Below are 12,594 nucleotides of genomic sequence, written 5' to 3'. Positions count from 1 at the left end.
CTTTCCTCTGGTTAGCTAGAGCAGCTTCTTCATTTGGTGGTCTTAGGGCAAGGATCCAAAAGGATGGAAGTAGAAGCTGCAAGTCTCTAGAGGCCGGGGCTGGGATTTGCAGTGTCATTTTCACCACATTCTGTTTGTCAAAGCAAGTCAAAAGGCCATCAGGTTCAAGGGGAGGAGAAAACAGACTCCACCCCTTGACAGGAGAAGTGGAAAAGTCCTATTGCAAAGCGGTTTGGCAGGGACTGTTGCAGCTGTCATAGAAAATGGTCTACCACAGGGTCCTTTGAAGTTAGGCATGGACTGGGCTGGGTTTCTGCATATGACTGATCTCTACAAAAAACAAAAAACAAAAAAAAATCCGTGGTTAAAGTTTGAAAATCATTCCAAGAAAGCAACACAGCAAAAAAATACTCTGAAAATAGGAGTGAGGAGCTTTATTTTCCCTCCTAAAGAGAAGTCTTTCTAGTGGGAGCTACAGAGTACCTAAGGAAGCAAGATTTCTTCTTCACTGAGCAAACAGTGAAAATCGTATCAATGTGACCAATGAAGACAGTGAACAGGTGACTGGGGGTGGGGAGGAGTTGGTCCTCACTGGAGCAGATAACTGAGACTAGGGCGATGAGGACAGAGAGTGATGCTCATGGAGACAGGCCAGGCTGTCCAGTGAGAGAGAGGTGGAGCACGGACGGGGAGGCTGATCCATTGGGGTGGGAGGGAATGCACTGAAGGAAACACATGCAGAAAGCAGCAGCAGCTGCCGAGATACAGGGATGCCCTTCACCAAAGGGACAAAAGGCTGCAAAGTGACCCTCCAGAACCCTTCCTGTCTTTTTCTGGAAAGAGCAGAAAAACTAAGAGGCTTTGTCAAAATAGCGAAGCCATATTAATATAATAATTGGACACTAAGTAAACGAGGAGGGAGTCTTTAATGTCCTGACCACTTGAAAGAAGAAGACAAAGGAGAAAAGAAGGGAACAGAATAAGACTGAGCTTTAGACAATACCCACGGCATCCCCCTCCGAGAAACTTTTCAGCTCCCTCTGTGCGGGCAGGTGGACACAGAGAGTCACACTTGTATATGTGTTTATAATTGGTTTCATTTTATTCCATAGTAAAATGGGGTTGATAGTGCATCCATATTGTGACAACATTCTCAAGCAAATGTCCTAATTAGGAACCCTAACTAGCTTGCCATTATTTCAAAACTGTCCAAATCTGGGTAGACCCCAAAGACCATCTGGAACCTGGACTTATGCCCAGGCAGCAAGGGATTGTCCTTCATTAGACCTCTCCATGCCCCACCTTTTTGAGAAAGAGAAAGAGTGATGGAGAGTTACGTAGCGAATACACTGGAAAACAGCAATCGCTACCCAGACATTTGGTTTTATGATTTTATCTTCCTTGTAATTGACCATGCCCATAAAACTTCAAAAGCTATTTTTCTGGTGCTTTGGCTATTTAAAATTAACTAGGACATGCGTTTATTTAAGTATGCATTGATGTCTGCATATATATGCAGAACACTCAGCCAAAGAACAGCAGAAAGTACTGCTATTCTTTATCTTTAAACTATTTGAGTTTGAAAGGGAAGCTTTCAAAAAATCAAGAATAACTTCAAAATCCAGAGGGAGGAATTACCAATAAAGTAAAACCACTCACATTGATTTATCATTGTATTTCTGCAACCATTGCTTGCTTCAGTAGCTTGTCACTGCAGTGGGTGTGGGGGGTAGTCATCTGGATCTCAGTCGCATATAAATCTGACACCGTCTTAAAAATTCAATCATAAAGCTCCCCCAAGTGGATATACTTAAAATTACACCTCTAAGAAACCAGTCACTGTATCTGGGACTGCAATCCGGACTGAAGCCCCAAATATGCTTTTGATGGGCACCAGTGACCTGGCTTATCCATCATTTTGTACATAATTTAATAAGATCAGTATCTTGGGAAAAGAATTCTATAAATGTTAAAACAGAATCTGCAAAAACACTCCCGCTGGCTTCCTGGAACTTAACCAGGCCTAGAGGTTGCCCGTGGCGATCCTAGATCTTACCTGGACTCAAAGGATCCAGGGTTACAGTGATTTACAGTTGCTCAGGGATGGAAAATCCCCCCGTGGCCCCTCTGGAAAAAGCTCCCTAGTCCATTTAATTGTGTTCTTTATTCCACTATTTGGGCTGCTTATACTGAATTACTTGGCACCCCTGTTAAGCCTGTCACTTAGATTCTAGAACAAATTACGTTTGTTGAAGGCTTTGCTCTTTCTTTCTATTAAAATATTCATATCTACTCTAACAACCTGATAAAAACTGGCTAAAAGCCTTGCTGGTATCCCCAACAGGGAGTGCCATTTTTAATGAACCCGCAAGCATCATAAATAAAAAATAACTGGTCTTAATAAAGAATTGATAGAGCAGCTCTGGCCCCAGATAGGTGTCAATGGGGAAGCCACACACAGCCTTGGGAGACCCAGTGCAGCAAATGAGTCTCCCAGAGCCTGGAGGGCCCCAGCCAACCAGCAAACTCCAGACAAAAGCAGAATCAATAAGCTTCCTGAATAACTTTTCAAAAAATAGTTCAATCTAGTGGGTCTCAATGGGGGCGGAAGGTAGAGGGTGGCAAGGAGGCCCTCCCAGGAGTGTATAAGAAAGTAGGGGAAGGAAGAACAGGCATGGTAGTGATGAGAGAATAGCTAACATTTCTTGAGCATTGACCATATACCAGGCATTATCCTCCCCAAACCCCTACCGAATGGGCAGTCTTTTCCCCTCCCGACAAATGAAGGCAAATGGAGTTTATATAAGCAGCCAGAGATTTAAATTCCAATCCAGGTCTGACCCTAAACCCAAGTCCGTAACCACAAAAGGTTTGATGAAAAGCTTTAGAGACACTGCTTAAAACTCTTAACTCACTCCAGTTATTTTTTGGCAAAAGGTGGGACATGAAGTCAGCCATCACGGCATCACTTGCTTGCAGAGCCAAGGCTGTAAGCTCCCTGGCTGGAATCCCGGCTTCCTTCCCACTAGGCCAGCAGACTGACCACGCCAATCACAGCCCCACAAGACAGCATGGGACCTAGAATCCTACACTCCAGAAAATAAACTAAAAATATACTCACACGGCCTTTGGAATCAAGGCAGAACTGCAGCCGTAGCTCTGTCATTCGGGGATTGTGTTATACGAGGTCAGACAATTAAGTCCGCAAATGCATCCTAGAAAAAGTGCAACATACCTCATTGCTGAATATCACTGCGGTCACCTTCAAAGTCCTCCCCTTGGGAAGCTATGCACTGACGCCAGAGCCTAGTCCACCCTTCAAAGCAATTTGGGAACTCTTTTTCTGGAATGGCCATCAGAACTGTCATCATATTACACTTGATGTCCTGAATGTCATCAAAATGTCTTCCTTTCAATATTTCTTTTATCTTTGGGTAAAGAAAGAAGTCATTGGGGGCCAGATCAGGTGAGTAGGGAGGGTGTTCCAATACAGTTATTTGTTTCCTGGCTAAAAACTCCCTCACAGACAGTGCCGTGTGAGCTGGTGCATTGTCGTGACGCAAGAGCCATGAATTGTTGGCCAAAAGTTCAGGTTGTCTAACTTTTTCACGCAGCCTTTTCAGCACTTCCAAACAGTAAACTTGGTTAACTGTTTGTCCAGTTGGTACAAATTCATAATGAATAATCCCTCTGATATCAAAAAAGATTAGCAACATCATCGCAAGACGCTCGGGAACTAAATTGTCAGACCTCGTATACTAAATAAGTTATCTCATCTCTCTGAGCCTGCAAATTCATCCATTAAATAAAGATGACAGCCTTAACTGTTCAGACTGAGCCTTGTTTCTAAAGGATTTAGGGCAGCTAATAACTCCTACTTCACTGAATGGCGGTCAGAATAAAATACAATTTTATTAGCTATTTATGACAATAGTACTTGTCATGAGAGAATCTCCATGAAGAGCCCAGCACAGTGGCTGGCTCACCGTGGGCTGGCAGCAAACCTGTGTCCCTGCCCCTCTAGGTTCGGCCCAGCCCCAGCCTTCCTTTCCACAATGCCTTCCCAAGGGCTCCCACACCGGAGCCCCACCCGACTCTCACAGGCGCCCATGCATTGCTGTGCCTCTCTCTCCCCACAGCTCTTCATCGCTTTCATGACCTCACAGCGTAGGACGGGAGTGGGAGGGACGCAAGAGGAGGGAGATCAATTAACAGGAGTTGAAACAATCCTAGCTTCCCTCTCACTCCTCACGTGTATTCACAGGAAAAGTGCTTAATTAGCCAAAAGGTTATTGTTAGTGGACACCCCTGCAGGCGACTTCAATTCTAAGACTTAATTCTAAGCCTCCTTCCCAAGTAGTGGGGGGGTGGGGGGTGAGGAGACAGAGGAGGCTTCACGGGAGGTAGCCCAGTGTGTGACATCCAACAGAAAGCAGAAGACGGGGATGACGCTGAGTGGGGAGTGACAAAGGCAGTCCAGATAAGCAAACCTTCTTTCTTTTTCAATCCTGTAGTTTTCCTGTTTTGTTTGCTTACAAGTTTCAGACAAGTACCATTTTCTAGAATGTTAGCATTCCAGACTCCACAGCCAGACTACATGTGTCCAAGCCAAGGTGTGTAACCTGTTTTCTGAGGACAGTGCTAAATCGTACTTTGTAGCGTGGCTGTGAGGATTAAATGAACTAATCCATGATAAAGGCTTGGCATATAGTAAGTACTCTATAATATTTAGTCTTTATTATTGGAGCTAAAATAGACTTGTGGCTAGCCTCACCACCTGGCTACCAGTTAGAATGCCACTGTTGCTAAGGGAGAATATATTCTAAGATGCAAATCACAGGTTTACAATTAACTTTTGACAATTTGAGTTGTTACGAAAACAAGAAATTACCAGTCAACTCTTCTTAATCAGCTAGCTATGTTAGAAAAATGTTGTCTTTTTAAAAATCAATCCCAAAATGTGAGGCCGATTATCAAAGATGATTTTACAATATGAATTATTATCCTTTTCTTCATCCAATGAGTCTAATGCGATCAGTGTGTTTTCAAAAAAAAGTATGCCTCTCACAGCACCATGTCAAAAGTTTCTTACGTTCAGCATGTGAGAGAACCTAGCCACCCTTTACTCCCTCCCCAAGGCCCTACTCAGAGCCTAAGTGGCATCAGGGATTTTCATTCAGTGACATCTAACAGCTACTACATGGCTAACAGTTAAGACACATTTTTCAATGGACGGCATGGGGTCCGAAAAAGGAGCACTTCTTTCTTCTACCACCCAATTGAGAACCTTTGCGGAGGTGAAGCCGAGAGACCTAACCCTGGTCTTCTCTCACATGGGAAGGGAAAAGGGCAAGGTTCTTCTTGTTCAAAAATATCTCCCCTATAACCCCAACAATTGGTTTCACTGAGTCTACAAAGTTCTCCAAATACTACATAGGAAAGGATTCTAAAAAAATATGCTCTAGAGGATAACACCAGGGTTTTCCCCTAGGTGGTGGGATTATGGGTGATTGGGTTTTTTACTTTTTTGTTTATCTGTATTTTCTAGTCTTTTTACAATGAAGAGTTAAAAGTTAATTTTGATTTTTAAAAGGCCTTTCCTGGAAGGATTAAATAAATTATATTTGGTAGGAATCACCTTAAAAATGGAAGAAAGCAAACCACGATGCAATATCATGCCACATTCATTTGGATGGCTATTTTTTTTTTTTTTAAGGGAAAATAACAAGTGTAGACAACGACATGGAGAAACTGGAACTCTCCTACACTGCTGGTGGGAATGTAAAATGGTTCAACGACTTGGGAAAATAGTCTGGCAGTTCCTCAAGAAGTTTGACATAAAGTTGTGATCTACAACTCCCCACCTAGGTCTATATTTAAAAGAAATAAAAACATAAAGCCACACAAAAATTTGTACACAAATATTCACACAGAATTATTCGTAATAGCCAAAAAGTGTTGTCTCAACCCAAATGCTCATCAGCGGATAAACAGATAAATGAAACGTGGGCTATCCAAACAACGGAGCATTATTTAACCATAGAAAGCAATGAAATACTGATACACACTACTATATGGATGGAACTCAGCAACATTATGCTAAGTGAAAGAAGCAGTCACAAAGGACCACGTATTGTATGATTCCATTTAGATGAGATGTCTAGAAATAGGCAAATCTGTGGGAACAGAAGGTAGATCAGTGGTCATCTAGTGCTGGGGCGTGGGGGATGGGGACATTGTTGCTAAAGAGTAACAGGGTACCTTTGTGGGGGAACGAAAATGTTCTAAAATTGACTGAGATGTTTGCACTTATTTGTGAATATACTAAAAACCACTGAGTTGTCCACTTTAAGTGGGTGAATCATATGGTATGTCAATTATATCTCAATAAAGCTGTCACCCCCAAAAATGGAAGAAAGCAATATGAGTAGGATGAGGCTAGTGACTGGTCTGAGGAGGGAGCGGCTTTGGGTCAGGGAGCAAGTTGTTGGGAGGTCATAAGACCCTGGAGGGAAGAGGACGGCAGAGAGACTGGAGGGCACCAGTGACCAGGAGCAGCCAAGTGATCAACCTGAACAGACTGGAAAAATCATTCCCTGTCCTTGGCACAGGCCTGGGCTTCCTTTCCTACATATACCCAAGCATTTTACAATTAACTAATTGATAATCCCGATTATTCCCCGTGGCTCACCTCGGGCACTAGGAAAATAGTGGAATAAGAAAGGCAGAGCTGGGAGTCAGAAACTGACTCCAACAAATCACACAACTCAAGCTAACTTAGCAGTGATTTCCCAAACCTGGATGCTCATCAGAACCTCCCAGGGAGTATGTTTGACTCTCTGCTTGTTTTGAAATATGGATGCTGGACCTCACATCCAGATACACTGATTCCATAGCTCTGGGAGATGCCTGGGAATCCCGTACCTTTCAAATGTTCCATCCCGTGTTTCTGAGCATAAACCAGGCACAGGAACTCTAGACTGGATGACAGCCCCTCTCAAAATAATTTTTGAAGAAAATAAGAATAAACACATTAAAAAAAAAACCTTTGGCTTTCATGCAAAGAGAATACATAGAAACTGCTTAATAAAATGTTTTTATAATCCATATAATAAAAAATTTTGTAGAAGAGTAAAAATATTCATGTCTCCACAACTTACCAATTCTCAGTTTTAGTCTCCTGAATTGTTCCACTGCTTAATATCATAGGATTTAAAAGCTGAAGGAGCCTTGGATAGTACTCCAGCTCTCTCATCATAGACAAGAAGAAATGCCAGCCACGGAGATGAAGTGCCTTGCTCACCCAGTGAGCCGACCAGGATTAGAACCCAGGACAGCCCAGTCCTCTCTATGCTACATCAGAGAACATTTTGCAAGAACAGCTTACACGGGGGTTTCATTTGCAATAAAATTAATCTCTGAAGATATGAAGGAATGGCATGTAAGCTATAACTCAAACTATGAAATTTCAGGCCCGTTCTAACAAGAAGGAATCTGCAGATCACAAGGTAACCGAGTTCCATAAACCATAATGAACTAACCAAAAAATGCTGCTGGAGAACACGGACTTGAATAGCAGCCTTCCAAGAGAAATGATTAATACTCCCAGGGCCCAACCAAACCTTACATCCCTGTGAAGTATGCAGGAGGTAGTTAGAAAATATCAGTACAGTTGTCGCTGCCCCTGCAAAAATGTAATCACACTCACTGTCCAAGCTGATGTCACCTGGTACACAACCTTTACAAGGCCGCCATACAACCACAAGGAGCGTTTCCCTGAACTCAGATGGAATGGAATACTGGGTTTTAGATTTTTGAGGTTTGTCACAGGCATGGTCAGTCATAAGCCCTGCCAGTTTCCCCCCGGCTGTGCCCACCAGCAACTCCTCTGCCTCCCGAACTGCCCCTGAAGCTAGGAAGCCAGATGTGTCCCAGCAAGTGCTCACATCAGGACCCAGGTGGCTGGTGGGGTTTTGAATCATAGGAGTAAGGACGGTTCACTTACATGAAGTGAGGCGAGTTTATATGCAAATGTCACTCAAAGATATTCTTGGTAAAAGGGTGATGCTGTGGTACAACAGAAGCACAAGGTTTCCATCAAAAGATTGAAGCCTGTGTGCCAATTCTTGTTATTCACTCTGAGAAACTGGTCAACTCAGTAACTGCTCTGGTTCTCACTCCGCTGTAAAATGGAAGCACAGATGTTCTATCTTCCAGTTCAGTTGAGCTCACATTTGTAAAAAGAAAATGTATAAACTTTGTTGAACTCTATATTCTCTGCATGTAAGTTGTTACTGTTACTACCACACTGCATAGGGTTAAGGGAAGGGTGGTAGTTACCCCCAAAAATGCCACCGGATAATAACAATAGCTACTATTTGCTGAATTTACCAAGATGTTTGCCAAGTTCTTTAAATTTACTCCTCCCCGAAAGCATATAAGGAAGGTATACCAGGGATGCCAAAAAAATGTATACACATTTTAAGAGATGTTAACACTTTGGTCAATGTTGCCCAAGCAGTAGTTCACCATAATCAGAAGTGTCTGGACACTGATAGTTACCACTTTGAGCACCTCTTGAAATTGCAGAAGTCAAACGTGACTTGTATTCATATTTTGTTATCAGTATATACTGAATATTACAATTTTAATAGTTTTCCTTTCTTAAAATGTGTATTCATTTTTTTTTTGTTTTTTTGGCACCCTCTGTATTACCATTTCATTTACAGAGGAAGAAAGGAAATACAGAAATGTTTGGCCATTTGCATAGGGCCTACAACTAGTAAACAGCAGAGCCAGATTTTTAACTTAGGCGGCCCAGCAGGTCCACCAGACAAGTAGTCTTCTTTTGTTTTTTAATTCCTCAAATGAATGGATATCAAAAGCAAAGTTTGAAATAAATAGTGGTGGTGAAGCTCTTTTTACATCTGGAGTTTTATGGGGGGTGAGGGAGAGGGCTCCTTTTTACTGCAGTTTTAAATAGCTGTGTGTACCATTGCAAGAGGCTGTATTCCCAGGTTCTCTTCATCCTCTCTCTATAATGTAGCTAACTCTTTCTAAAAAGAACCACTGGCTGCCTGCATCAGCATTGTCTAAGGCGTACCAATGTTGCACTTTCAACAAATTGGCAATGGCTTATCCAGATCTGCTTGATAGGAAGGAATGGGCTGCTTGTGTCTAAAATTATCAGAAGGAACAAGCAGCTTCTCTCTAGAACGATACATACATGGTCTGTGCAAATTAGGTACAAATTTTGAAGAATCTTTGCAAGAGGAAACACAGCCATGTTTCTGAATCCACAGAAATATCTCCTGAGATCCCTGCTTCTTAGTCTTAGTCCAAGCAAGAAACTCAAAGCAAAGAGTCAGCTTGAACCAAAAAAAAAAAAGTGATTTGTGTGAATCAGCATCTGAGGCCACAGGCTGGGCACAATCATTATCCATCTCCCAATCTCCAGCTAGAGGGACAAAAGCGTTTATCAATAGAGACTCAAGAGGACTTTTCAGCCACCTGATTCAGAAAGGCCCCAATAGGGACTGAGCTGTGGAAGAAGAGCAAGCACATCCCAAATTCTCCATCTTTCCTACAATCTCCTAATCTCTTAACCATTGTCTCCTTACAGTGGGCAGTGGCTTGCTGGAAGTCAAAACTCTTCGCTCCTCAGCAAGGCCTCTGAGGCTCCTTCATGAGGCCCTTCATGAGCCAGCCCCACTCACTACCCTCTCACATATTCACCACCACCACCACGCACCACCATGCACTGCAGCCTGACCAAACAACTGTCTATCTTGATCACTACTGTATTGTCCCAGGACCTGGTATAAGTTGCTAACACAACGATCATTTGCTGTATCAGTGAACACCTGCATTTCCCCAAATGAACCCTGTTCTTTTTCATCTCCAGGACTTGTTTGAAACTACTCTCTCCGAATTGTCTTTCCCATTCCTCTAACTTATTCTGTTTACAAGAATCAGCTTTAGAGTTCTCCACATTTGGGAAATCATCTTTGACCCTCTCCCTGACCTGGGTTAGGGATACAAATTACCAAACAGATCCTGGCTACAATGGAGAAGAAATGGGACTTGGTTTTGCTTTAACAAATACATCTGAATTTACAGTCCAAATGAGTGGTCTAGTTTAAGAGAGAAGCTGGATTTATGGTGTTAGTAACCCTCTTAAGAAGCTAAGAAATACATTAAATTTCCCAGGACATTATACTACTAAGGTGGCATCACTTTTCCTGTCTCCCCAGAATTCCAAATGAATCAAAAAGTCAGAACTGGAAGGTAACTTGGAGATCATCTCAGCCTCTTCTTTTCCAGATGTGGAAACTGAGAGCCAGGGAAAGTTGAGATCATCCCAGAGATCAAATAGGACATTGGTGGCAGAGTTCAGACAAGACCTCAGTTCATCTTTAAGCTAATCACACACTTAAGATTTTATCTTTTCATCTCATACTCAGAAGAAAAATCCAGCAAATTCCTCCCAATACCTACTCTGAATCACATTCCATGCTTTGATTTTTGCTTCACAAGTTAAAAGAATAATATTATGCTAAAAATTTAAAGCAAAGGTGGAATGTCGTAAGAATTCCAGATGGTTTCATCATAAGACATATTATGCCAAGACATGGGACCACCCCCACAGAACAAAGGCTGACCCCAAGGTTCCAAGAGAACCAATCTTTGGTCCAATGTTCCTTGAAGATCATTCATTCGCATATCATTATGTCAATTTTTGTCTCATTTGACTACCACCTTTATTATTGACTTACTTCTTTTCTTTAACTCACTTTTCCTTAATTCACTTTTTAAAACACATATATCTAGTTTAACCTCAGCCTAAGCAAAATAAATAATCAATAATCCAAGAATCCCAGGTTTGGTATGTTATTATACTGTTTTCCTAGCAAATTTAAAATGAATACATAACTATTAAGATAAAAAAAATATTAATGTACCACTTAAAATCACTCTGCGGACTACTACTTACGTGCAAATAACATTAGAGGAAATGGTGCTTTTTCTCTAGAAGACAGCTGATTCCATCCAAAGTGAAACGGTTTACTGGTATTCTCAACAGTTTCTATCCAATCTTCTGTATGTACCTACTTCATCTGAAATGCCAACAATCAGTAGTAGCATAAGCAGATCCCAAACTAAAGCTTATCTTTACTCTAATAGCTTTTCTTATCAACTGTTAGATCACTATGCCTTCCACACATTTGATCTGTCACTTTGTTTGAAATAATCCTTTACCCTAATGTTCTTCACTGGCTATTAATAAATTACGAACAAACAGCAAAAATAATTACCCTTTCACCTAGGAAAACACTGGTGACTACGACTTAATGGTCTACCAGTGACATACGGCTTTCCCCAGCATAATGGATGCAAATGTGAAACAGGATATGGGTAAGTTATTTTCACACAAGCTGTCACTTGTCACACAAATTACATGGGCTTCTATTAGCTGTTTAATTCACAGATTTAAAAAAGAAAAACTCACGCACAATACCTGCGTCATTCCTGGATCTCCTGGGGCAAGCAGAACCAACCCACAAAACCACCGCAGAATAAAGGCTGTGGGAACAGCCTATATTCTCTGCGTATGAAAATTCTTCTGTGAGTGGTGGAAATCACGTTGGTCAGAGACATCCAAGGATTCAAAAGTTTTCAGAGGAGGGAAGGGGGAGACCTGAGATTATGAGAGAAGCCCGAATCTGGATGCCGTATCAGGACAGGAACTCAGGACGTTGGCTGAGAGGTTTATGGGCCTCCCAAGCCTGGGCAAGGTGAGGCTGGCGGGGTGCTGCTGGCGCCATATGAGGCGATGCTAAGGTCGGCTGCTTTCCATCATCAATCTAGACTGGACAGAGCCCTCAGGCGGTGCCTTCCGCGCACATTCCTGAGGAACGGTGACTGGGGACTGAAGGCGGAAGAGCCTGTGTTGCAGGGGGCCCTGTGGCCGCAGGCTGCCCCTGTTTGCACAGCTTTAGCCCAGGGCTCTGTTAGCTTTTTAGGAAACTAGCAGATGCTTTTGCAAACTGACATGGTTTTGCTCTTATATCTTAGTGCTGGGATATTTTACTTTTTCAATAATATTAATAATAGCCAATTTTTATGCAGTATTTAGCATGTACCAGGCACTGTTCTAAGCAGTTTCCATGTAATAATACATGCAGAATCTTATATAGTGTGACCTGCAAGGAGCCTTAGCTATTGTGGTAGAAGGAACCCTGGACCTATGGCAGGAGACTTTGCCACCTGTTAGCTTGAATAAGAGATCTTGAGTGAGTCTTGCCTTTCCTGGGCCTCAGTTTTCTCATCCGGTTTGATAGTGAGAGATGAGAGATGAGTAGGTTTCTGTGTGAATGCCAGTTGACTTATCTGGGACACTATGCTGAGTGGGATTCTGAGCCAGCATGGGAAAGTGCCACAATCCATTAGAATGTCAGCCACCATGGGCATGAGACCAGGGAGTAAGCATGTCACCTATTTGCCATCTCTGACTAAGGCATTTGTAAGATCCCTTCCTGCTCAAATTACTTGAATTCATGGTTACAGACCAACTGTCTCACACTAAGTGAGACA

General features: G+C 42.3%; 1 protein-coding gene across 5 annotated transcripts in view; it reads right to left on the bottom strand.

The window, feature by feature from the left end:
• Positions 1-12,594, bottom strand: part of LOC117029879 (uncharacterized) — a 172,525-nt gene that overhangs the window by 139,175 nt on the left and 20,756 nt on the right. Inside the window, exons 1-2 of one of the 5 annotated variants that reach the window (XM_033119152.1) lie at positions 3,122-3,210; positions 1,660-1,770 (exon numbers count right to left, since the gene is read on the bottom strand). The exons of 2 other annotated variants lie outside the window; for them this stretch is intronic. The gene's annotated coding sequence lies outside the window, so the exon portion shown is untranslated. Of the gene's footprint in view, positions 1-1,659; positions 1,771-3,121; positions 3,217-10,993; positions 11,092-12,594 lie in introns of those variants that run through there. 2 more of the 5 variants (XM_033119154.1, XM_033119151.1) reach the window with 2 other exon arrangements.

This window comes from Rhinolophus ferrumequinum, chromosome 11 (genome assembly GCF_004115265.2).
Source record: "Rhinolophus ferrumequinum isolate MPI-CBG mRhiFer1 chromosome 11, mRhiFer1_v1.p, whole genome shotgun sequence".
Classification (NCBI taxonomy): domain Eukaryota; kingdom Metazoa; phylum Chordata; class Mammalia; order Chiroptera; family Rhinolophidae; genus Rhinolophus; species Rhinolophus ferrumequinum.
This window is presented reverse-complemented; position numbering and strand designations above follow the sequence as displayed.